Consider the following 25,902-nt stretch of genomic DNA (forward strand, 5'->3'; position numbering starts at 1 on the left):
CCTAAATATTGAAACCCATTTTATCACCATCAGAATAAGAAAATATTGAACTAAGACCTGCAGTGTTTAAAACTTCTGCTTCACAGGCTACATGGAGCTATTCCAAGAGCATCACTTAACTGAGCAGGATTGTTACTTGAACTCTTGTAGTTAAGGCAAACATTTCGTTTGTAGTTAAGGCAAAGCTTTTGTCTACAATATGTTATGAAAGTGAAGCCCTGCATGCGCCCTTCTGGGTTAAGACTTAAACAGAGACTTCTAAGTTGCTGTTTCATTTACCAACGTAAGCCTCCCCCGCGCAAATTCAATTAGAGTTTGATGTGCACTGCTCAATCAAGTTGTAGCAAGACAATTGGCTTACCTAGTTTTGTTGTTATAAGCTCATATAAAAAAGATCGATTCATTAAATTCAGTACTCTAGGATGGATCAATGCTGAGTCTTTCTAATGCTATAGCTTGTTTATTTATTGAAAGAGTCTTTACAAGTCTGGGAGAGCAATTCTCCTGGAATGCTGCAGTCAACTCACAAGTTTTCAAGAAATATATCAGTTAGAATATGAGAAACCTTGTAATACTTGCAGGACCAACAAACTCTAACTAAACGGTCTCACACATGGATGGTGGTACATACCCGTGCAGCCCTGCTAAGTAAACAGTATTTCTCTGCAGATATCAAAGTCAAATAAAACATATATTTATGCAATACCATTTAGGTTACTTGCCAATAACCTATTCCTCAAGAAGGTCCAAGGTAAGAAAAAATATTATGTAGTTTATGCATAAAAGCAGATATTTCTTTAATCCATTTAATTTGTATCTGCTCAGGCCACTTCGGAGAAAGACAGTCTTCTATGACATCTGTATATTCAAAGGCGTAGTCGATCTTGTTGACATATATATATAAAACCGAGTGATCCCCCTTTAATGACATATGTGTTGAAATTTCCGATATAAGCTTAAAAGAAATTAATGTTTGAATTATTGTACATAGACTATTAGTGGCTCTGTAAGCTCTAGAGATTGGAAGGAATGACACTTCACTTAAGGAGCTATCTTAGTTTATGTAACTACTGAGGATATGTGGTTTGTATTGTTTTTGGGTCGAGCGTGCAAGCGCTCTGACCTGTTGTAATCTATCTGTGGGCTTTTAACCACGCCCACCGCACGTCCATCACTATCACTCGTTCATGGACTTGCCTTTCAAAAATCCTTTGTTATCACTGGTAAATGCTTTATGTTTGTCACTGCTTGGGGTAGTTTTGTCACCACCTTATCCATCGACCCTGTTACGCGGATAATTGCACGTTTTACAATACGGTTGACTGCGAGCAAACTTCTTTTTCCGTTTGTGTTTCTCCTTTGCTCTCATGCCAGCCGTGGCGCTTTGAATCGGCTCGCTTATGTAAACTGTTTTACTTTTCATTTAATATGACACGAAAAGTCCAGTTAGGAATTTTCAACGCTAATAGCTCTAATTTAAGCAAATATGAGACCCATTGCATTGCAAATGCTTGTTGTTTTTATTCTTACATGACAATAACATTCAACAGTGGACATTTCTTTTCTTTTCTTTTCCACAACAGCGCATTCTCTTTTTACATGATAGCTGGTGGTTTAAAATACAGCAATATACATACTAGAAGTAACTGTTAAAGAGTCAGTGAAAAAGATTAAAAGGGTTTATTTTTCTATATATCTACTAAGTTGAGAAGGCACAGAGTGGGAGGGTGAGTTGGTCTAATGTTTAGTGCCATGAACCTAATTTGGTCTTAAGGTAATGACAGTGGGGGTGGCAGGAATGGTACTGGTGAGCAGTAACATGAGAGGAGGCTTTAGGTGTATAAACGTGTGATACAAATACTATACCAATCTTGGGTACTGTTCTTAGGAGTCTGTCAGGAGCAGATTATCACAGTATGTTATGCAGGGATCCTAGATTTGACCAAATACATTTGCCTGGGCTTGTAATTTGTATATGATGCATTCATGTGACACTACTAGAACAAATTCTGAAGTTCATTCATGATGCTCGTTTCCGTTGAACACCAGTGTCTAAGGATACATATTTTGGGGGTCAAGCATGCTGTGGATTCATGGGCAGGAAGTGCCATGTGTAGTAAATCTCATTCAGAAGCCCTGCACCTTCAACAGAGGTCACTAATTGAGAGTTTTACTTTAAACAGACTCCAGGGACATATACCAGTGCTGCAATTTCTTGAAGTGAGTGTATTTAAAAGATTTGCTTCACACAGTTCTCTGTCCTGTGAGTTGAGCACCATCTCCCCTCTGCTTCTTTGTTATTCTCTCCCAGCCAGGTCTGCCACCATTTTGTAGCCTTGATACCATTTTTTATATGTCTTTATATATGCTACTATGGGTGATTCTGAGAGTACAAATGGGCCCGGACCACCCTTACTGGGCAGACAGCAGCATAATTACTGTTATTTCCATTACTTGAGTGCAGTAAATTTTATTCTTTTCATAGTTCTTGAAAAGTTTTTAAGTCATCTCACTGCATTACATCACCTAGAATATTTCTGCCACTTAATGCCCACATTTGCCATTCAAGCATGTAAACATCTATCTGCACACCTGTACTTTGCCATTTCGGGACTTTATTAGGTAAATGTACATGCATTTTGAGGCTTTGAGTCTTAGAGTCATCATGTCTTCTATGATTCTAGCTCTTTTCTGAATGGGAGGTTTGTGAGATCTGTCAAAGTTGTGATGTATAAACTGCATCGACCAGTTCTTTTACCAAAGCATGCTCTTTCTATTGCAAACCATGTTAGGAGGCAAACAATAGACAGTTTGTGAGAGCTGATGTGCTGAATGATGAGAGTTCATATCAGGAAGTCTATACCTTATGATGAGAATTTATAGCAGGAAGTCTTAACCCAATGATGAGAATACTAATCAGGAAGTCTTAACCCTCCGGGTATAATTGCTGCTTGGAGCTTAGATAGTTTCACTCTAGGTTTCCTTCCTGCCCAGATTAAGGGCCTCATTACGTGTTTGGACCTCCAGACTGCCAAAGTGCCAGCTGCCTAAAGACTGCTGTGTTGGCGGTCTTACAGATCACCGTATTACGAATTGCACAGGCAGAACCGACAAATTCTGCCCACCAGCACTGAACCTATTACAAGTACAAAGTTGCAGAGGCGGTCCAAACCACAGCGGTTCGCAGTCAAAAGAGTGAAACAAAATACATTGGATGGATTTGAAAACAGCACAGCCGACACACATTGCCACACCTGACACACACTGCCACACACAATGCCACACCTGATAAACTGCACTGACCTCCTGGTCAGCGTCTGCTGCCCTCCCCAGCTTCCCTGGCTGCTGCTGTCTCTGCCTTTGCCTGGGACGAACTGAGAGCCTCACAACTCTCAGTTCGAGGCCCTCCTCCACCCCCAGGCTCGTCCCTGCGCCTCATCCCTGGTGGTCTAGTGGCCATCACAAGTAAGTTTTTTCTCTCTATCTCTCTTTCACTCTTGCTTTTTTCTGCCTTTTTCTCTCGTTTTTCCTTTTACTTCTGTTTTCTTTCCATCTCTCTTCCTTTTCTCTGCCCCCCTCCCGTAGCGCTCCGGCCCCTGGGGCCCTGCCCCCTCCCCCATGTGAAGCACCTTTCCTACCCTCCCGCCTCCCAGCTGACCTCTGCCCCACCCCCTCCCCTTCTTAATGGTGGCTGCAGCACAGCCACAACCAGACCGTGCCTTTTCCATTCTACCCAATAATGTGCTTTTTACCACATCATATCCACAACAATATTTGGGTAGAGCTCCAGTGCTCTGTCCTTCGTAATTATAGGAACACTATAAATATTACCATGTAACACTTGTCAGAGTAGCGATCTATGAATGTGTCCTACATTTGATTTGTAGATTCATCATATGTTACTGTGAACCAAACATCATTATAAATATGCATTCATGTTAGACATAAACACATATTTGTACAATATATGGCCTGCTTTGGAGTTCGAGAGAAAGGATACTCCTTTGCAAAGGCAACTAAGTATCCTTTCCACCATACTGAAGGTCCGCTCGGATTAGTGGCAGAGACTATGATGGCTAAAAGGAGTAAGGACATCAGAACTTTATCCATTTGACCATCCGCCCAATTTAGAGTAGATGGGCAAATGGCCATTTTTCACTTTCCATCACCGGCAGGTAGAAGCTGGTGGTAAGGGGCAGTGAAAACTTGTAAATGACCTTCTCACTATGGGAGAAACCTTCCGCGGAGAGGGGAGGTCATTGTTTTTTAAAATATTTTCAAAAACAAAATCCGTTTCTGGATTTTGTTTTTGAAAATGGAAACAAAATATTAAATGTTCGCCATATGACTCCTTCATGTGGACAGAGCTGTCCGTCAAACTTTCAATGTGCTGACAGGAACTTCTGTGACGGCAGTTCCTGCAAACGCAAGAGATTTCCGCTGGGGTTGAGAATACTTAGTATCCCTGGCTGTAAAACGCCCATCCCAAGGATGATAAATGAGTGACACTTGCTCCTTCAGTGGGATGAATGCACTAATATAAATGCACTCCTTGAATAGGGAGACGCTCCAATAGCCATCAAGCAGTTGAACGAAGAACATAATAAGAGTACAAACCAAGATTCTGTTTTAAAAATTCAAAGAGGAATTTAAATGAAGAATGAAAAATGCAAAGAAAAAGTGAACAGCAAACGTTTATGAAGGATAAAGGAGACTATGAATGGGAACAAATCTATGCATTTGCCCAGAGGTTTGCGGTTGGAAAGGTTCTGCCAAAACTACATAATGTGAGGAGAAAAGAAATAATGGCAATTTTTTTAACAACCAGTGAGTTAATCAAAGAAGGGGAAATCCCACACAAGAACACATTATTTAGACGTATTTCGACTACTCAAAAAGTGCAAAATGAGATGAAGGGTTGGGGGAAGCATCCGAACTACCGAAGAGACAAAGGAAGGTGGCGATACCCGAGCATAAGAGAAGACGGAAAAGAAAAAAGCAAAGGAGAAATAGAGTAAAAAATATGTTGATGTCAATAATTGAATCTCAAACAGAAATTACATGTCTAGAAACATCATTGGAGAACAAAACAATTATAAACATATCAGATCATGTTCTAACTAAAGAAGAAGAATTCTTGGATTATCATTTGCCCCAGGAAAAAATGTAACCATGTTGATATTAGGATTGACTTGTTCAAATAGAACCAAAAATTAAAAGTGGCTAAACAGTTGCTTGACAGCCCATTAAAACTGTTTATACACCAAAGAGTATGACGTCGGATGTTGCATTAATAGTCTCTACAGAAGAGACACACGAATCAGCCTTCCAACCGAACAAATACAACTCAAGAGAACCAAGTGGCATCAAATACAAGTTTAATACACGCCCAAGTCCAGTGTGAATGCCCTTGAAATATTTAAGGAGGCAGTCATAAGGGACCTGAACAAATCAAGGAGGTAGAATATCACATGGATGGAAGAGCAACTGAACATCAGTCAAGCTAACATCCTGCAGGATCCAGTAAGGATAGCAAACAACTCTACGTAAACAAAGCCATGAGCCAGCTAGACAGTCATGAATGTTATGAACTCTATGATATGAATGAGTGTAAAATGTTTGTGAAAGAATGTCATATAAAGTTGTGGGAATGGTGGGAAGAAGGATTGTTGAATATGGAGGGACTGAACTTTCTGAGTACCTAAGTAGAAATGGTCTGTTTAAAAGAAGAAAGAGAACAATGGAATTAGAAGACATACTATTAATTATGGAGTGCAATTCTGACTCAACACAGATCACAAAGGTCACTGGTAAACATTGGGACATTCTTATAACTGATGATATTGCAAAGAAGGTGGTCAGAAATGGACCGGAGATTAAATGCAGAAAAGCAAATCTTTGAATGACAGCTTAGTGCACAGCTATTTGCAAGCAATACAGGACAAGAGAACTGTTTGTAGGACAGAGGGGGGTACAACATATTACATGTGAGAAAGTGAGCAGACACTTTTTAAATGCCCACAGCGGCCTACAGTAAATACTAAGTGCAATTTGAATGCAACACATTAATTACATACACTGCAGAGTTTCTAACTAAAAAGTATATTAATCTATTAACTTTGCCATCTTGAATGTGATTTATTTATGCAAACCGAGGTAATAACACATCCACATGTGGTTAAAAATACTCTGGCAAAGAAGATTCTTGTGTATCTTAATGAAATTGGACAGGAAATTATATTATATAAACGTGTGCCTGTATCTAAGTTGAATGCACATTTATAATAATGGTTAGCTCACCCTTATTATTGTACATAGACGTGTACGTAGCATTATCTGCATATTTTTTCTATGTCTATGAAGGCACACACTGAGTTCCATGTCTATATCTATAATAATGGGGAAACTGTTTGTAATTTGATTCGACGAAGGTCTGTTTGATCTAAATGCTTGGGGTTTGTCACCATAACTTTTCATTGCGACAAAATAGTGATGAAAGAACATTCATGCTGTTCCCAGTGTGCTGTGCGTTTGTGCTGCTCGCACTCCACAGCACGTTTGAATCCATCATTGTCTCTGCTGGACCCTGCAGAAGTCTGGACAGCACTGACTCCATAGTGGAGGCAGAACCGTGCTGTGAGCAGACTGGAGGAAGTAAATATATTTCACAGCGGTTGTCACCTCTGGGTAGCTATGGTTCAGCCGCTCTTTCCACTGAAAAGGCATTTTTAATTTCCCTGTAACTTCTGACAGAATGGACAGATTCTGCAGAATCTGCTATCTTCGTCAGCTAGGTTTGGCAAACCAGATTTCGTGAATTTTATGAAGATGCGTCAATAGGAAAAAAAAGTTAAAAAGAGGGGAGGAAAAAATTAAGACCCATATTTATACTTTTTTAGCACTGCGCTGCTTTTTGACGCAAAAGTAGCGCAATCTTACAAAATACAATTGTATTTTGTAAGTTTGCACCGCTTTTGCATAAAAAAATGACACAAATGTGGCACTAAAAAAGTATAAATAGGGGCGAAGTGTTTTCCCATTTTTGCTCCCAAAGGAAATTTTACTGTTCTACGCAGCCTGAATGACTTTACACCAAACATGGCATGAAGGTAGATCTTTTCTCAGAAAGAATGCATTCAAGGTTGACAGTACCAGGTTTCGCAAGCCGTCTGCTTGGAAAATAACTATTGCCAACTTACCAAGACTTTACAGTGGTCTTAAAGCCCGCCCATTGTTTACCATTGGCTGACTTAATTGTCACTTACATTTGCTTATTTCTTATTCGATGGCTTTACTTTTCCATCTTGTGCACACTTTTAGGGAAATACTTTTTTCTTTTTGATTTAACACTCAATGAGAGAGCTAGAAAGAATGTGTTTCCAAGCTGTCTCTTTAGAGTACTTCTCCATCCTCCTCGCAGCCCATGCTGCTCTCTCTTCCATGTGCTTCTCTCCTCCACACTGCCTGATGCCTTGCTTTGCCTTTGTGCTTCTCTTCATGCTCCATGTTGCTCTCACCTGTGTGCTTCTCCCTGCACCCCCATACTGTTCCCTCCCTCATGTGCGCCTCACTGCTCTCATGGTTGCCCCTTTCCTCCTTCTTTCCTCCTTATGCATGCTACCCCTACCCACACCTCCTTTCCCCCTCTCTCACCTCTCCTCATAGTTCTATTTTTTTATTTTAGCTTTTATTTTGGAGACCTGGCAGCAAAGAACTGTCAGCCCTTCGTTTTTAGGAATAAAAGTACTTCTGTGCTACTTTATTTTCATTTTATTTAGGTCGACGTGTTGGTATGTATCTAGGCTTTTAACAACGCCCACCTCACACCCATCACTATCACTCGTTCGTAGGCTTGCCCTTCAAAAATCCTTTGATGACATTGGTAAATGGTTTACGTTTGTCCCTCCTTGGGAAGGTTTAGTTACCGCCTTGGCCATCGCCCCTGTTACATGGCTAATTGCACTTTTGCTGATAAGTTTGACTGCGAGCAAACTTCTTTTTCCTTTTGTATCTGTCCTTATCGCTGATGCTAACGGCGGCAGTGGCGCTGTGAATAGGCTCGCTTCTGTGAAACGGTTTTACTTTAGATTTTCGAGTTATGTGGCAAGAAAAGTCTGGTTAGGAGTTTATAACGCTAATAGCTCTAACTCGAGAGAAAGCAAGACCATTGAATTGCAAATGCTTGTTCTTATTTACCGAATGAACTCGGATCAGTAAATAAAGAAAAAAAGGTGCCAGTGTCACGCATGTGTCGTGACGCATGTGCTTACAAAACGATGCAGCAATGTCAGTGTGCTCTTTTTTCTTTTCTTCAAGTTGTAAAGCATCAGCATTTTTTCCACTGCTGCACTGCGTGAACAACGGTCATTGGCAGAGCCAACGGGTCTCAAAGTTGAGAACTATTGGCTTTGCTAATGCTTGTGTTTTGGTTTTGTGTGAATCAGTTTAGTAGTTTTTAAGATATTGGCATTAAAAGAAGGTGTTCAGGTGGGCTTGAAAGGGTTAACACGTGTATATGTGTGCCGTTTCGAGCTTCTTGAAATTCTCCTTAGATATTACTGGCTGGACAAAAGAGCATCCATTTTGTGTGGCAGAAAAAGTCTTCATTTTGAGAAGAGTCTTATTTCAGACCAGATATGTGATTTTACGATTAGTACAACACAGGTCCGGGTGTGCACACACTCAGAGCCAACACTGAGGGACAGGGACACTCTGATGGAGGCAAAGATACAGTGATTTAATGGGCATCAACCGCAGGCGCACAAGTGTAGGCACACTGCAACTCACTCACCTACACACTCCCAGACCTACACTCAAGGATGTGATGCTCCAATGTTGCCAGACCCTGCACAACCTTTTGCGGGCAGTGAATCACTTGTGCAGAGGTCTTCGCTCATGTGCAGCAGGTAAGGTTGCCACCTTTCCGAGAGAAAAATACTGGCTATGTGTTGTTGTTTAAGAGTCTGCAATGGTCCGGATATGATACGAAAAAGTTATTTGAACAAAATTGAATGCATTCTTTTGTAACTTGACTTTTTTGACTTTGTTAACAGTAAATATTAGCCATGGGTGGTTAACCCAGCTCTAAATCACATTTAAACGTATATTCTATTCATATTTTCTTTTTGAACTGTGTACAGATGAGGACTGAAAATAACACCCTTAGCTGATTTTGCTTATTTTTGTACTGGTCGGGACATTAAAAAGTACTGCCGTTAGAAAAATGGTCAGGTGGCAACCGTTAGCTTCAGGAGTTGCCCAGATCCCGTGTCCATCATTATACAGTCAACCCCTGCTGCATACAGCTCTAGGCCATTTTCTATTTTAAAAAAAATTGTGGTTCACGGTTTGTCAACAGCATTCGGATAGATGATCTCATTAGTGATGCCATTGAAAATTTAAATTAATGGCATGAGTGATGTTAAATATGAGGTCATAAGATGTGCACGCAGGAGGCACAAGCCATGGTTAGTTCACCTAATTATAATTGGTCAATTTCAGTGATTTTTTGTTGCTTGAGAGTGCAGCTGTCGCTAGACCTTATGTGACAGACAAAAAAATGATTCAAGCATTTTTACTAAGTGAGGGGCTTTGACTCCTCTCACACTGGCTCATGAGGACTTTCCCTCACCTAACATGGCCGCCGTGTTAAAGCCCAATGATGAGGTGCTGTGCAATAGGAAGACCTCCCTCAGATTGTAATACTGTGGGCTCGCTTGCCTAGAGTCACAGCCTGCCTATGTCTGCGTCACTGGGCGTGGAGGGGACAGGAGAGAAAGTAAAGGATGTGGTGTAACGGCCACAGCTAGGGACCCAAGTTTGTGTCTCTGTGTCGGCTCAACATCATTTGATTCTGGGCAAATCACTAAGGCCCTCATACAAAACTATAAAAAGAAACAGCATGGTCCAACAATGCCAGCCCCACTCATCTGCAGCAGGAAGGAATGCATTCTCCATGAGACAATGTGCAGCCATCAACCTCCCCACCTAATCTGGGAACTTCTAAGGGGTATCTGAGGGGCACAACATGCCCATACTTTTTGTTAATTTTAGAAAAACAGTTCCCTAGCTTTTTGTGAAAAGGCAAAAGTCCAGGGACCTTTAACTCTGACAGTTGACATGCTCCAGTTGAAATGTAAGACAAGGAGTCTCCTGTGCTGTGAAACCCAGGGAGGGCTAGACAGCTAAACAAATCTCTTTGCCAAGGTGTCTGCTTTCCTGAAAAAAATATAAATGTGCGCAGCTCATTAATATGCACTTGTAATGAGTGCTTGGAAGCTTGACTTTTATGGTGATGGAATCACTTGAAGCTTCCTGAGGACACAGATTTATTATTTTTGAGTTATTGTAAGGGAGCCACCAGTTAAGCTGACAGGTGGCTCCCTTAAAAAACAGTAATAAAAAATATCTTCCTGGTGACACACGTTTATTTATTACAGGAGGTACTATAATGGAGCCACCAGCCAAGCTTTGCAATGTGTGCTTTTAAAAGACAGTCATAAAAAAATTGTAGTACATAGTCTAGGTATTACTAAAAGCCATATTTTGGAAGCACTTTAATATTTTAAACCTTTTTGCACATTCTGGTGGTCATTACAACCCTGGCGGACGGTGTTAAAGGTGCGGTAATACTGCAAACAGGCCGGCGGACCAAAAAAGGGAATTATGACCTTGGCGGAAACCGCCAACAAAGACAGCCACTTTAACACACCGCCCGCCACAGCGGTACAGACAAGCAGTGCGGCGGTCACCGCCAACATTCAGGCGGAAGACAATGTACCGCCCACAGTATCACAACCCGCCAATCCTCCACCTTTTCCGGGGCGGTTTCACCGTGGATAAAAACACAGCGGAAACAGTTTCTGCAATGGGAAAACGCTCACCTGAACACATCCCACGAGGAAGGAGGACTCCATGGAGCCGGAATTGCAAATCCTACCGGCCCTTGTATTCCTACTCATCTACAAAGACCAACGCCTGTGCCGGCGAAGACAACGGTGAGTACTGCACCTACGACATAGGGGAGGGTGGAGGCAAAAGTTAGGGGGACACACACGCAACACCCCCACCCACGCATAGTACAACACACACACCAATGCATTCACAAAATCTCAGGAACAACACACAACCCCCCCCCCCGGAAGAATGCAAAGACAAAACAAAATCAGTTCAAACATTGTAATGTAGCAATATAGATGTCTCAAAAATATACAGATATATCATTAAATCAGTCAAATGTATATGCATTACAAAAAGTAGTGCAGATATGCACATATCAATGTCCGTGCATCACTAGTCCAAACATGCATGGGCGAGGCCCACAAAAGATACCTGTCCACAGACGGAGAGAACACAGCCGGGGCATCAGATAGAAATACTACAGGCACCTCAGGGGGAAGGGAAAGGGGGCACCTCATCCGGATGACTGCAATGCCAGATCCACGACGGGGCTCCATGCCCATTGATGTATACTGGGGAGTGCAAAGCCACAGTCTCTCAAGTCTCTACAGTGGCTGGGTTGCCCACTGTTCAATCCTGGGGAGTGCAAAGCCACAGTCTCTCAAGTCTCTACAGTGGGTGCTTTGCCCACTGTCAATCCTGGGGAGTGCAAAGCCACAGTCTCTCAAGTCTCTACAGTGGGTGGCTTGCCCACTGTTCAATCCTGGGGAGTGCAAAGCCACAGTTATCACAAGTAGATAACAGCCTCCACTGGTTCTGTAGGGGGACTGGTGCCCAGACTGGATTAGTCTCCCTGTGACAATTCCTGTCCCGTCACTGTCCTAGCTGCACATGGGATAACGATGCATGATGTGGCGGACTTCTCATCCTTCCCCGGTGCATGCCCTGTTCAGCGGTGCCTTGCCATGGCGGTTCTCGACTGTTCAGCGGTGCTTTGCCATTGTGGTCTCTGGACTGTTTAGCAGTGCTTTGCCATGGCGGTCTCTGGACTGTTCAGCGGTGCCTTGCCATGGCGGTCTCTGGACTGTTCAGCGGTGCTTTGCCATGGCGGTCTTTGCCCTGTTCAGCGGTGCCTTGCCATGGCGGTTCTCGACTGTTCAGCGGTGCTTTGCCATGGCGGTCTCTGGACTGTTCAGCGGTGCCTTGCCATGGCGGTCTCTGGACTGTTCAGCTGTGCTTTGCCATGGCGGTCTTTGCCCTGTTCAGCGGTGCGTTGCCATGGCGGTTCTCGACTGTTCAGCGGTGCTTTGCAATGGCGGTCTCTGGACTGTTCAGCGGTGCCTTGCCATGGCGGTCTCTGGACTGTTCAGCGGTGCTTTGCCATGGCGGTCTTTGCTCTGTTCAGCGGTGCCTTGCCATGGCGGTTCTCGACTGTTCAGCGGTGCTTTGCCATGGCGGTCTCTGGACTGTTCAGCGGTGCTTTGCCATGGCGGTCTCAGGACTGTTCAGCTGTGCTTTGCCATGGCGGTCTCTGGACTGGGCATTGGTGTGTGGCATGACGTACCCTGGATTGGGCATTGGTGTGTGGCATGACGTTCCCTGGACTGGGCATTGGTGTGTGGCATGACGTTCCCTCATTGCCCAACAGGGCTGTGGCAGCCGGGGCCCTCATGGGCACTGACCCCGGCGGTGGCGGCGGTCTCCTGACCAGTGACGATACTTGGGCCCTCCTGGGCACTGACTCCTGACCAGTGACGATACTTGGGCCCTCCTGGGCTATGACTCCGGCGGTGGCCTCCTGACCAGTGACGATACTTGGGCCCTCCTGGGCACTGACTCCGGCGGTGGTCTCCTGACCAGTGACGATACTTGGGCCCTCCTGGGCACTGACTCCGGCGGTGGTCTCCTGACCAGTGACGATACTTTGGGCCCTCCTGGGCACTGACTCTGGCGGTGGTGTCCGGACCAGTAACGACGGTGCTGGCGGTGGCGTCCCGACCGCCGGGAAGGATGCCGCCCTTCTCCGCCGTGATGCTCACACCAGGCTGTGCAGACTTCCTCTGGCCCTTACCCACCTTTGGAGGAGTCACAGCTGACTCTGCAATCCCCCTGGAACCCCTGTGAGTTGTTTTGCCTCCAGGAGTCTGCACACGGTCCCATCGGCCACCTTCCAATTTCAGAGCCTTTACAGGGGGTGGGCTGCCAGTGCCGTGGCTCCGGGTCACACTGCCTGCCCTAGTGGCCGGTGCACTCCACACACCTTGAACAGGCACCACTGTTACTGGAGGCTTTTTGGCTGAGGCGCTAGGGGGGTGGGGGCAAAAAGGTCAATTTTACAGAGGGACAGTTTCTGATGAACACTGGGATGGGTAGTTGGAGGGGGTCTGGGAGTGGAGGAAGAGGAGGCGGTTGTAAGTGGTGTCACTTTAGGTGTTTTGGGTGCAGGTGCAGGTACTGGAGGCTGTCGTGAGGTGGATGGATGTTGGGTGTGTGGGTGCCCGCGTTTGTGTACTTTGGGTGGGGGCGTCACAGACACACTGAGAGAGGACACAGGGGACGTGTAAATGGGAGTGGAGGTGGTGAGTGCAGGTGAGCGGCTTGTGGTGCTGGGTGTCCTGGTGCGATTCCTGGTGCCTTTAGATGTAGTGCATGCAGGTGAGAGTGTAGACAAGACTGGGAGGGAGGGAGGAGGCAGACGATGAGGAGGGGGACACAGTGGAGGCAGTGGCTGTTTGTGTGTGTGCATGTGTGTGATGCTTGTTTGAGTGCCTGTGGGTTGTGTGGTGCCTATGTTTGCCAGAGCTTCCCTTGGGTGTTGACGTGTGTGCATGCTGGTCTGTAGGTGTGCCTGGGATGGGCTGGGGTACAGGGGATTGGGTCTGGGTGGAGGAGGTTGGAGGGGGGAGGCTAGACACAGGGACAATGGCTGCCATCAGTGCTGAGGCCAGAGATTGCAGGGTTCGCTGAAGGACAGCCTGACCAGAATGAATGCCCTCCAGGAATGCATTACCGTGTTGCAACTCTCTTTCTACACCCTGGATGGCATTCACAATGGTAGACTGCCCAACAGTGAGTGACCTGAGGAGGTCAATGGCCTCCTCACTGAGGGTGTGCTTGGGATAGGCTGAGGTACAAGGGATTGGGTCGGGGTTGAGGAAGTTGGAGGGGGGGAGGCTAGAGACGGGGACAATGGCTGCCATTAGTGCTGAGGCCAGAGTCTGAAAAGCTCGGTGAAGGGCCGTCTGACCAGAATGAATGCCTTCCAGGAATGCATTGGTTTGTTGCAACTGCCTCTCTACACCCTGGATGGCATTCAAAATGGTAGACTGCCCAACAGTGAGGGACCTGAGGAGGTCAATGGCCTCCTCACTGAGGGCAGCAGGGGTGACTGGGGCAGGGCCTGAGGTGCCTGGGGCGAAGGTGATGCCCACCCTCCTGGGTGAGCGGGCACGGGGCGAACGCTGAGGGGCTGCTGGGAGGGCGGTGCTGGTAGGGGAGGTGTCGGCTGTACCTGTAGAAGTGGGGCGCACAGATGGTGCCGCCACCACAAGGGAGCTCCCATCGGCGGACGAGTCCGTGTCGCTGGTTGGTGATCCTGTGGCCGACGTGAAGCTCCCCTCGCCCTCCGTCCCACTGGTGCATTCAGAGTCCGTGGTGTGGCCCTCCATGGCCATGTGGGATGCAGCTCCCTCGTACTCCGGTGCCACTGTACCTCCGCCTGATGATGCTGATGCACAAAAGAGCCGGATAAGCACAAAAAGGGGGGGGGGGAGACAGAAGAAGAACAGGTTGAGTGCATGGCATAACGCTACCGTTGGCGGACAATACAGACACAGCTGCCCCCTGCACTACGCCGTGCTCCTGGCCTCTGCAGATGCAATTCCTGGGATCTGGCCTACATGGCTATGGTGGACCTCTGCACACATGGATGTCACAGGGGCATCTATACCTGTACTTGGCACTATACTGCGGTGGGGTAGAGTGCCACATGGCCTGCATTACAGAGGGGCCTAGTCTACGTATATCTGCCTGGCCTAGCTACACCCACAGCCCTCCCCCCCCCACCCAGACCCCTCCACTGCGCGCAAACTCCGCAGAATGAGGTTGTACTCACCCCCTTGTGTCTGCTGTGATGCCTTCAAGTGCCCATCCAACTCCGGGTAGGCCACCGCCAGGATCTGGAACATCAGGGGGGTCATGGTGCGACGGGCACCCCTCCCACGTTGGGAGGCCATCCCCAGCTGAGCCTCCGCCGTCTTCTTGCTGCAGCGGTGAATGTCCTCCCATCTCTTCCGGCAGTGGGTGCCCCGTCTCTGGTGGGCCCCCAGGCTCCGGACGTCCTTGGCGATGGCACACCAAATATCCTTCTTCTGGTGGGCGCTGACCTACATGACATGCACAAGGGAAGAAGAGAACCCATTACCAACAGCACCGTAGATGTAAGTGTCCCCCCTCCCTACCCTTGCCATTTGGCACATGCAATCATGTTCCCTGAACTCTGCCCCTTCCCTCTTACAACCAGCCCTCTCCACCCAGGCCTAGCCCATACAACGTGCTCCATGTGTACTTACCTGTTGGTCTGGAGGACCGTAGAGTAGCGTGTACTGGGGGAGAACCCTGTCTACTAGTTTCTCCAACTCCTGAGCTGTGAAGGCAGGGGCCCTTTCCCCAGACGCAGCAGCCATCGTCGCTTCCAGACCGAGGTCACAGCAGCACTTGCAGTGTAGGTCCTCTCCTGTCGAAGGTCAGGTATCTAGTGATTGAACAGATAGAAAATGGCGGTGACGTCCGCGGCGGTGACGTCCGCGGCGGTGCGTATCATCACCGCCGGCGCACTTGTTCATTGGCTCCTGGGACCCATAGGGTCCGATGTTAACCAATGCAGCATGGCGCCGCGGTCTACGACCGCCTACCGCGACGGTGTGCAACGCCAACGCAATTACCCCACAATCCCATTGTCCCAGTGTAGAGGTCAGGCAGCCGCCATTTCAGGAGCCCACATGGCTTCATTTACTTCTGCTTCACACATAGCTAGGCCTACACTCAACACACATGCAGGAATGGTTTTATCTTTGGTGTCGTCTTCTGTGTAACTGTGGGTACATACCTTGCTACAATTTGACTCGGTCGTCGCTGTTGTCCTTCCTAGGCACCGTCAGCTGGGACATTTGAGAAGATGGTGGAATCCTCCGGTGTACCGACCGCTGGTGGACCTGTTGACAATGGAGGAGCGACATGTCATCGTGACCTACCGGTTTGACCGTGCCACAATCCAGGAACTATGTACCCAGTTGGAGCCAGACCTTATGTCACCAATCCGCCATCCCACTGGAATCCCCCCTGACATGCAGGTGCTGTCAGCGCTCCATTTCCTTGCAAGTGGGTATTTTCAGACAACAGTGGCCATGGCTTCAGGGATGTCCCAGCCTATGTTTTCCAACGTCCTGTCCAGAGTTTTGTCTGCCCTGCTGAAACACATAAGGAGATACATAATTTTCCCTGAGGTGGAAGATTTGGCTACAGTGAAAGGTGACTTCTATGCCCTTGGACATATACCCAACATCATAGGTGCTATTGATGGGACCCATGTAGCTCTGGTCCCCCCCCCTCCAGGAGTGAACATGTGTACAGGAACCGGAAGAGTTATCATTCTATGAATGTACAGATGGTCTGTTTGGCAGACCAGTACATCTCCCAGGTTAATGCTATGTTCCCTGGCTCAGTGCAAGACACCTACATCCTGCGGAATAGCAGCATCCCTGATATGATGGGTCAACTCCAGAGGCACCATGTGTGGCTATTAGGGGACTCTGGTTACCCCAACCTGTCCTGGCTATTGACCCCAGTGAGGAACCCCAGGACCAGGGCAGAGGAACGGTACAATGAGGCCCATGGGCGGACTAGGAGGGTGATCGAACGCACCTTCGGCCTCCTGAAGGCCAGGTTCAGGTGCCTCCACATGACAGGTGGTTCCCTATTCTACTCACCGAAGATGGTGTGCCAGATCATCATCGCCTGCTCCATGATTCACAATCTTGCTTTGCGACGCCAGGTGCCTTTTCTGCAGGAGGATGGTCCAGATGACGGTGTTGTGGCAGCTGTGGAGCCTGTGGAGCCTGCGGACACTGATGAGGATGAAGTTGAGGAAGAAGACAACGACAACAGGGAGTCAGTCATACAGCAATATTTCCAGTGACACACAGGTGAGAACATTATCATTTTTTACATTACATTCACTGTCACACGTCTTCCTTTATCCTGTGTGTAATTTCATAGCATTATTTGGTAACTGAGTTGTTCCTTTCCATTACGGTTTCACAGGTGTGGTTACCAACGTCTGTTATCTGCATGCATCCTTCAAGGACTTGTGATGTGTTTCATAGGTATGTTGCCTTTACAAATAGAAACGCATTTTGACACTGTCATTGATAGTACATATTACCAAATCATAGAATAACTCCAGATTGTTTTGTGGTTCAAGGGTGTTTATTGAAGTGCTTAAAAATGGAGGGGGGTTGTCAAATGGTGAGTGGGGATGGTGGAGGAATGTCCATGGCAGAGTCCAGTCTGTTAGTCTCACAGGTGCACTGCCCATCTGGGCATAGGAATTGGAGCTGGGGCAGGTTAAGTATGGACAGGGTAACAAAGTGGGACAGTGGGAGGACAATCAGGGTGATCTCATTTCCTGGCGGGGGTCTTGCCATCTTGCTCTGTCCTGTTCCTGGATCTCAGGGACCGCTTGCGTGGTGGTCTGCAGGGGGTGGGGTGCTGGTGTGGTGGTCCTGTGGCGGGCGTCCTGTCCACTAGCGCCGGGGGAGGTGGTGGGCAATTCATCATCCTGGCTAGTGTCAGGGGCCCCTTGGAGTGCCACGGTGTCCCTCATGGTCTGCTGTATGTCCTTCAGCACCCCTACGATGGTGCCCAAGGCGGAGCTGATGGTCCTGAGCTCCTCCCTGAACCCCAAATACTGTTTCTCCTGCAGGCGCAGGGTCTCCTGAAACTTGTCCAGGACCGTCGCCATCGTCTCCTGGGAGTGGTGGGATGCTCCCATGATGGAGGATAGGGCCTCGTGGAGAGTGGGTTCCCTTGGCCTGTCCGCCCCCTGTCGCACAGCAGCCCTCCCAGTTCCCCTGTGTTCCTGTGCCTCCGTCCCCTGGACCGTGTGCCCACTACCACTGCCCCCAGGTCCCTGTTGTTGTTGGGGTGGTGGGTTATCCTGGGTTCCTTGTAGTGGTGGACACACCGCTGATTGATCTGTCCTGGGTACGGAGGTTTGGGTCCGCTGGGTGGGTGCTGTGCTGGTGTTACCAGAGGGTGGAAGGTCAGTGTTGGGCTGTGCCTGTGCAAGGGGAACCGACTGTCCCGAGGCCCACGATGGCCCGGGCTGTTCATCAGGATCCAGTAGGGAAGAGCTGCTATCGTCACTGTGGGCCTCTTCTGTGGGTGGAGTGGAGTTGTCTGGAGCCTCCGGGGTGGTGACGGTCCTTCGTTATCCTGCAGGGGCATAAGGGCATGATTATTGCATGTGTGTGTGTCATGGTGTGCAATTGGTGGGTGACCGTCTCCCCCAGTGCAAGCATTCCTGTGTGGGGGTTGGGTGATGATGGTTGGGGGGGTGTTGGGGGTATGTGCAGTGTGCATGCTTTAGTGATGGGTGTCCATGCTTAGTTGTGTCATGCAGGGCTTGGTGTTGGGATGTGTGGTTTGTGTTATGAGTACATTAGTGAGGATTTGGAGTGATAGGGGAGGGGGTGAGGGTGAGGGTGTCTGATAGCATGCAGGTAGGGTGGTTGATATGACAGTTATGAATTGACTTACTAGTGTCCATTCCTCCACCGACTCCTCCGAGGCCCTCTGGATGCATGATGGTCAACACTTGCTCCTCCCATGTTGTTAGTTGTGGGGGAGGAGGTGGGAGTCCGCCGCCAGTCCGCTGTACTGCGATGTTGTGCCTGGAGACCGCTGAACGCACCTTCCCCCGTAGGTCGTTCCACCTCTTCCTGATGTCCTCCCTATTTCTTGGGTGCTGGCCCACAGCGTTGACCCTGTCGACTATTCTGCGCCATAGCTCCATCTTCCTGGCTATGGATGTGTGCTGCACCTGTGAGCCAAATAGCTGTGGCTCTACCCATAGGATTTCCTCCACCATGACCCTGAGCTCCTCCTCGGAAAAGCGGGGGTGTCTTTGGCGTGACATGGGGTGGTGTGGGTGATGTGTAGGGTGGTGTATGTGTTGATGAGTGTGGTGATGTGTAGTGGTGTGTGGTGTTTTGTGCGTGGATGTTGTGTTGGTGATGGTGTTGTGTGCCTCTGTGTGGTGGGATTGTCTAATCTGTGCTGTCTCTCTGGCATTCGTGAATACTTTTTAGTCGTAGGGGTTTGTGGGTGATGTGGGTGTGTGTTTTATATTGCGTTGGGTGTGTGGGAGTGGTGTTTGTATGTGTATCAGGTGTGTGTATTTGTAATTGTCCAATGTGGCGGTGTTTTGTAGATGTGTGTGTATTTTGAGCGCGGCGGTGTGTTTGCCAATGGAATACCGCGGTTGAAAGACCGCCGCGTGGATTCGTGGGTCGTAATAGCATGGGCAGGTTTCTGTTGGCGTGGAGGTGGAGGTTTTGTTTTCGCCAGTTTAACACTGACCTTTGGTGTGGCGGACTTGTGTGGGTGTCTGAATTTCGGCGGATTCCGAGATGTGGGTCATAATAGCTGTGGCGGAATTCCGCGGCGGTGTTTTGGCGGTCTTCTGCACGGCGGTAAGCGCCTTTTACCGCCAATGTTGTAATGACCCCCTCTGTAGCAGCCTTTCTGAGTACCTTTTGTAGCACTAAACATACACAAGACACTATTCCCCACTGCACTAACCAGGATTCAATTATGTGGCTCGCTGCTGGTTCAGTGCATGAACTAATAGAGGTTTCAGAATGTACGATAATTCATTTCCCACTGATTAACATAACTAGCATTCAATTTGTATTTAAGCTGTGCATTTTCATATATGTAATTATGTAGTTACCTGAAGTGAAAGACCAAAACAAGTTACAGAATATTTCGTTTTTTTGTTTTTTTAGCCACACTTTTGACCACACCCCCATGCTCACTCACCTCACGCCTATTGCAGCATCACAGTTCCCTTACTTTGTTAAATCACTCCGACCACTGTCATCTGAGCACTTTTAATATGATGCCAAAAAAGCCAAAAAAGGTTGTAGTCACTACTTCTTGCAGGCAGTGGTCAAAGTGGGTGGGATCTGAGGGGCATGATGTGCCCAAACTTATTTAAATTGAGAAAGACAGTTTCCCTGCTTTTTTATGAAAAGGCAACTGTTCCATGACGGTTAATTCCGAAAGTTGAAATGCATCAACTGAACTGTAAGGCAGAGTGCCTCCTGTGCTGGGAAACCGAGGGAGGCGCAGACAGCTAAACAGGACTTCTTGCCAGGGTGCGTGCTTGCTTGAAAGAAATGTAAATGTGCCAATTCACTAAGGTGTAATTGTTAAGATGCATGGAAGTATTGGTTTTAATTGATGGAATCCCTTGAAGCTGCCTGACAACAGATTTAGGCCCTCATTACAACCCTGGCAGTAAATCCTGCTTACCGACGTGCAGAAGACCGCCAACATACCGCTGCGGCTACGGAATTCCGCTACAGGTATTACAACCCACAGCCCGGAATCCGCCACAATACAGACACCCACACAAGTCCGCCACACCAAAGGTCAGTGATAAACTGGCGATAACAAAACGGACACCATCATGCCAACAGGAATACGCCCACACTATCATGACCTATAAATCAACACGGCGGTCTTTCAACCGCGGTAAACCATTGGCGGTACATACTGCCACGCTCAAAATACACACACATATACAAAACACAACCACATTGGACAATTCGAAATACACACACCTGATACACATACACACACCACACACCCAATCCAATAAAAAGCACACACCCACATTACTCAAAAACCCTTACTACCAGAATTTTGAAACCACACCAGAGAGAGACACTACCAAAAACAACACCAGCATCCACAGAGACACAACACCATCAGTTACACAACATCCACGCACCTCAAACAACACACACCAACACCCCCTCACACATCACAACACACACCACCTCACACATCACCCACACCACATCATGGCACCTTAACGACACCCCAGGTTCTCTGAGGAGGAGCTCAGGGTCATGGTGGAGGAAATCGTCCGGGTAGAGCCACAGCTATTCGGATCACAGGTGCAGCAGCCATCCCTTGCAAGGAAGATGGAGCTATGGTGTAGAATCGTCGACAGGGTAAACGCAGTGGGACAGATTCCAAGAACACGGGATGACATCAGGAAGAGGTGGAACGACCCACGGGGGAAGGTGCGTTCCGTGGTCTCCAGACACCAGATTGCTGTACAGAGGACTGGCAGTGGACCACCACCTCCTCCCCCACAACTAACAACATGGGAGGAGCAAGTCTTGGCTATACTGCATCCTGAGGGCCTCGCAAGAGTAGCAGGAGGACTGGACTCTGGTAAGGCAAATCTTTACTACTATATCCCCCCACCATACCTGCATGCCATCACATACTCCCACCCTTACCCTCACACCCATCACCCCAATAACCCACAGATACCCCACCAACACAACCCACACATCCCAAAACCAAGCCCTGTATGTAACACCAATGCATGGACACCCATCACCCAAGCATGTCCAGTAGAGAGACTCACTCATGCCCCAAAATCACCAATCACACAAGGACCAAGCCAATAATGCAAGCACTGGAGTAGAGGGTACCTCACCCATTGCACACAATGGCACACACAGATGCAATAACTATGCATTTACACCCAAACAGGACCCCTACCCAACGTCACCGGACAGGAGGTGCCAGACATATACAGTCCCCCCATAGAAGAGGCCCACAGTGATGACAGCAGCTCTACACAACTGGATCAAGATGACCAGCCCGGCCCATCAGGGACCTCAGGACAGTTGGTTCCCCTGACACTTACACAAGCCACCACAGAGCCTCCCCCCCCAGGAAACACCAGCACAGCACCCACCCAGCGGGCCCATCCCTCTGTCCCCAGCAAAACGTCAATCAGCAGTGTGTCCACCACTACAGGGAACCCAGGCAACCCCACCAACCCAAGAAAAGCAGGGACCTGGGGGCAGGGGCAGTGGGCACACGGTTCAGGGGACAGAGGCACAGGATAACAGGGAAACTTGGAGGACTGCTGTGTGACAGGGGGAGGACAAGCCCCGGGAACCCACTCTCCATGAGGCACTCCCCAACATCATGGGAGCTTACCATCATTCCTAGGAGACGATGGCAACGGTACTGGCCAAGTTTCAGGAGAACCAGCGGCTGCAGGAGGAACACTACCTTGGGATCAGGGAGGACTTGAAGTCCATTAACACCACCGTGGTCACCATTGCAGGGGTGCTGGCAGACCTCGCCAACACCAGGAGGGACACAGTGGCACAACAATGGGCCCCTGACTCTAGCCTGGACGATGAACAGCCCTCCACCTCCGCCGGTGGTAGTGGACAGGAGGCACCACCACAGGAACAACAGGACACCAGCACCCCACCCCCTGCAGATGGAGAACCACCCTGCAAACGGTCTCTGAGATCCAGGAACAAGACAGAGAACAATGCCAAGACCCCCGCCAGGAAATGCAACCCCTCTGAATGTCACCCTTTTGTCCCACTATGCCACCCTGTGCATCCTTAAACTGCCATTGCTCCACTTCCTATGCCCCTTTCGACAATGCACCTGTGAAACAAATAGACTGGACTCTGGCATGGACCTTCCTCCACCATCCCCCCAGCCCATTTTACAACCCCCTCCACTTATTTGCACAGGAATAAACACACTTCAATCACAAAACAATCTGGAGTCAGTCTGTGCTTTCACAAATGTGTAATTGCAACAACTATGGAATATAGCAATGTAAACTTACTTGTTCACATGCCAATATAACACAGCTGTAGGCCAGCAGTAAACATAGCAGAGGGCACATAGTTGGACCCAAATCTGTGAAATGGAAAGTCAAAGTGACAAGTCAGGGTCCATACACTAAAGGAAAATGACACACTTATGCTAGTTCCAACAATAGAATGAGATGTGATAAGCAGTGGCATCTTCTTACCTGTGTCTCACTGGAAGTATTGCCTGATTATGTTGTTTCGGTTGTCGATATCCTCTTCTTCTCCCTCCTCTTCTTCACTGTTCACAGGCACCACAGCTGCCACAAGACCACCATCTGGCCCATCCTCCTGCAGAAAAGGCACCTGGCATCGCAAAGCCAGGTTGTGCAGCATAGAGCAGGCCACGATTATCTGGCACACCTTCTTTGGTGAGTAGTAGAGGGATCCACCTGTCAGATGGAGGCACTGGAATTTGGCCTTCAGGAGGCCGAAGGTGCGCTCGATCACCCTCCTAGTTCGCCCATGTGCCTCATTGTAGCGTTCCTCTGCCCTTGTCCTGGGATTCCTCACTGGGGTCAGTAGCCATGACAGGTTGGGGTAACCAGAGTCACCTGCAAATGTCGAGGGACAACTGTTTGACACACACTAACTATTAGGGACAGCCCCATACCCAGACACCTATGTCAACTGTATTGGGACCTTGACCTCACCTATTAGCCACACATGGTGCCTCTGGAGTTGGCCCATCACATAAGGGATGCTGCTTTTCCTCAAAATGTAAGCGTCATGCACAGAGCCAGGATACTTGGCATTGACATGGGAGATGTACTGGTCTGCCAAACACACAATCTGCACATTCATCTAATGGTAGCTCTTCCGGTTTCTGTACACCTGTTCATTTCTGCGGGGGGACAAACGCCACATGTGTCCCATCAATGGCCCCAATGATGTTGGGGATATGTCCCAGGGCATAGAAGTCACCTTTCACTGTGGGCAAATCCTCCACCTGAGGGAAAACGATGTAGCTGTGCATGTGTTTAGGTAGGGCAGATAACACTCTGGACAACACATTTTAGAACATTGGCTGGGACATCCCTGATGCCATGGCCACTGTTGTTTAAAAAGACCCACTGGCCAGGAAATGGAGTACAGACAGGACCTGCACTATAGGGGGGATTCCTGTGGGATGGCGGATAGCTGACATCAGGTCTGGCTCCAACTGGGCGCACAGTTCCTGGATTGTTGCACGATCAAGTCTGTATGTGACCAGGATGTGTCTCTCTTCCATTGTCAACAGGTCCACCGGGGGTCTGTACACCGGAGGATGCCGTAATCTCATCACCTGCCCCAGCGGACGTGCCCTGTGGAGGAGAACAGCGAGCAGAGAGTCATCCAACACTGAGGTATCACAATGTATTATTTTCAGAAACTTAATTAATCCGCAATGTGCCGGTATCTGTCTATATTCCCGGCCTAGATAAGTGTGGCGCAGTTAACATCCATCCCATGTGGCCTCCTGAAATGGCGGCTGCCTGACCTGTAAGGTGGGACAAGGGGATATGAGGTAACTGCGCTGGCGTTGTACACCGTCGCGGTGGGTGGTCGAAGACCGCGGTGCAATTCAGCATTGGTTAACGTTGGGCCCTATGGGTCCCAGGAGCCAATAACGATATACGCTGGCGATGACGGTACACACCACTGCGGACGTGACCGCCATTTTCTGTCTGTTCACTCACTTGATACCTGACCTTCAACAGGAGAGGACATACACTGCAAGTGCTGCTGTGAACTCAGTCTGGAAGCGACAATGGCTCATGTGTCTGGGGAAAGGGACCCTGCCTTCACTTCGGAGGAGTTGGAGAAACTAGTGGATGGGGTCTTCCCCCAGTACACCCAACTGTACAGTCCTCCAGACAAACAGGTGAGTACACTGTGAGCATGCTGCATAGGAAGTGCCTTTTTTGAGTGGTGTGGATGGAAGATATATGGGTGGGCTGAGGCCTGCATGTGCGGATGGGGGGTGTATGTGCATTAGGACATGGGTGGGAACTGGTGGGCAATGAGTATGACGGTCCGGACGGGTAAGTAATTTCCATTTCCCCCTGTACCATTCCTCTAGGTCAGCGCCCACCAGAAGAAGGGTATTTGGCGTTCCATTGCCAAGGACGTCCGGACCCTGGGGGTCTACCACAGACGGAGCACCCACTGCCATAAAAGATGGGAGGACCTGCGCCGCTGGAGCAAGAAGACGGCGGAGGCCCAGCTGGGGATGGCCTCCCAACGTGGGAGGGGTGCCCGTCGCACCATGACCCCCCTGATGTTCCGGATACTGGCGTTGGCGTATCCGGAGTTGGATGGGCGCTTGAGGGCATCACAGCAGCCACAAGGGGGTGAGTACACTCTCATTCAGCTGACTCTGCACGCATTACGAGGTGTCTGGGTGGGGGAGGTGGCCAGTGGGTTCCCCTAGACCAGGGCGAAGTTTGTAGGCAAGGTCCCTTGTGAGGCAGGCTATGTGCCACCCCAACCCCAACAGTGGTAAGAGCCATCTACATCTAGTCAGGCTCCTGTGACTTCCAGGTGTGCAGCAATTGGTGTTAGGCCTCGTACCCCATGGTCAGGTGAAATTTCTAGGAACTGTTAGTGCATGGCGTAGTGCAGAGGGCTGCTCCATGTGTGTTGTGTACGCCAACGGTAGTGGTGTTGCAAGCACTGAACATGTCTTTCTTCTGTCTTTCCCCCTTTTTTGTGGTCTCCCTGTTCTTGTATGCAATAGCATCATCAGGCGGAGGAGAATTGGCACCGAAGCAGGAGGGAGCTGCAACCCACTTCGCTCTGGAGACCGAAACAATGGAGTCTGAAGCCACCAGTGGGACGGAGGGCAAGGGGAACTCCACGGCGGGGACAGAAGCAGACAGCATTGACAGTGACTCCTCCTCTGATGGGAGCTCCCTTGCGGTGGCGGGCACCTCTGTGCCCACCGCATCAACACATACAGCTGCCACCCCCCCCTACCAGCATCGCCCTCCCAGCAGCCACTCAGCGTGTGTCCCGTACCTGCTCACCC

Source organism: Pleurodeles waltl, chromosome 2_2 (assembly GCF_031143425.1).
Source record: "Pleurodeles waltl isolate 20211129_DDA chromosome 2_2, aPleWal1.hap1.20221129, whole genome shotgun sequence".
Lineage (NCBI taxonomy): Eukaryota > Metazoa > Chordata > Amphibia > Caudata > Salamandridae > Pleurodeles > Pleurodeles waltl.